Source organism: Trichechus manatus, unplaced genomic scaffold, assembly GCF_000243295.1.
Source record: "Trichechus manatus latirostris isolate Lorelei unplaced genomic scaffold, TriManLat1.0 scaffold00090, whole genome shotgun sequence".
NCBI classification, from domain to species: Eukaryota; Metazoa; Chordata; class Mammalia; order Sirenia; family Trichechidae; genus Trichechus; species Trichechus manatus.
Genome location: NW_004444026.1, coordinates 810,941 through 812,821, shown reverse-complemented (window position 1 = coordinate 812,821; position 1,881 = coordinate 810,941).

Genomic DNA, 1,881 nt, shown 5'->3' with positions numbered 1-1,881 from the left:
CACCAGCCACTCCTTAGAAACCCTGTGGGGCAGTTCTACCTTGCCCTATATGATCACTATGAGTCGGAACCAACTCCACGGCACCTAACAACAACAACATGTATATCACAGACATCTCACAAGATAGTACAGGAAGACAGTTATTTACATCTCTCAAGGCTTGTCATTGTCACCCATTAAAAAAAGTAACTATGTCAGAAGGATGTTTAGGTTCACCAGTGTTTATATACAGAGTTCACTAAGTTATATTTGCTCAAATTTACTATGCACTTTAATTTTAAACAACTTATTAATTAATAACTCATGATAAAAAAATTTAAATTCTTGAAACATTAATTATACTGCCTATTTTGTAGATCACTTGGATGAAGATGATGGTATAGAGAAGGGTAGGCAATGGCTGAGGGAATTGAGGTCAGAAAGTCAACACTTAGCTTTGGTCTCATTCATTCTATCTCTTACTCTCCTCATCCTCTTCCTCTTCTTCCTCCTCCTCATCTTTTCCTTCTTCTCTCTCCGCCTCCTCCCTCCTTCTCTCTTCCTTTAAGCCTCTTTGGAACATCTGTCTCCTAGGTATTTCTTCAGTTGAATTGTGTTGTCACTTATTACCAGTGGGATAATTTCCATCCAAACAGACCATTTAGCAAGCCTTGCCTACGGTGCTCAATTGCTTGAGTAGGGACGGTGTTTAGTTTGCTTTTTAAAGAATTTATCCTACTATGGAAGATGATTACCATACTTACATAATTTCACCCTTCAGATTAATATTAAAAAGGTAACTTTTATAGTTCCAATGTTGTTGCAGTTGTTAGGTGCCGTCGAGTTGGTTCCAACTCCCAGCAACCCTATGTACAACAGAGCGAAACACTACCCAGTCCTACGCTATCCTCACAACCATTGCTACGTTTGAGCCCATTGTTGCAGCCGATGTATCAATCCATCTCATTGAGGGTCTTCTTTTCTGATGACTTTCTACTTTACTAAACATGATGTCCTTCTCCATGAACTTGCCCCTCCTGATAACATGTCCAAAATTCGTGAGCATTCTGGCCGTACTTCTTCCAAGACAGATTGTTCATTCTTCTGGCAGTCCATGGTATAGTCAATATTCTTCGCCAACACCATAATTCAAAGACATCAATTCTTCTTCGGTCTTCATAATTCGTTGTCCAGCTTTCACAGGCATATGAGGTGATTGAAAACATCATGGCCTGGGTCAGGCACATCTTAGTCCTCAAAGTGACATCTTTGCTTTTTAGCACTTTAAAGCAGTCTTTTGCAGTTGTAGTTCCAACAGTGATGAATATACTGCCGTCCACATAAACTAACCCTACTCATCTTTCAAGATTCAGTTAAACGTCTTTTATTTTGTAATACCTTTTCTTAAAGACTCTCACTTCCTACCATCAGTGGAAGTTGTTTTTTCCCTCTGTTCTGTAATAGTCTATAAATTCTTCTATTATATTACTATACTTATTTGCAAGCCCATTATCTACTCTAAACTGTGTCTTATACAACTTTATAACTTCAGCTACAAGCTACATGTTTTTGACTGACTGGGTGAATAAACAAATAAATATACATTTAAAAAGTTTTTAGGAGGAGTAGTCAAAATGACACAACTAGAATGTAATTTTTCTTTCATTTTTTTCCCATTAAACTTGATTTAATTAAGCACAAGTATTATCTAGTCTTCTAAGGTTTAAGTCTAATGGGTACTACTGGTCAATATATTTCTTTCTTTGGGGCTGAGAGAAGCTCTTAAAAAGTGTTGTGAATAAAGAAAGGAAAGCTATTCAAAGCAGAATAATTTAAGAAAACAACAAATGATAGCATTTTATGTATTCATACGTTATACTTTTTAATGCATTGCTTACTTTG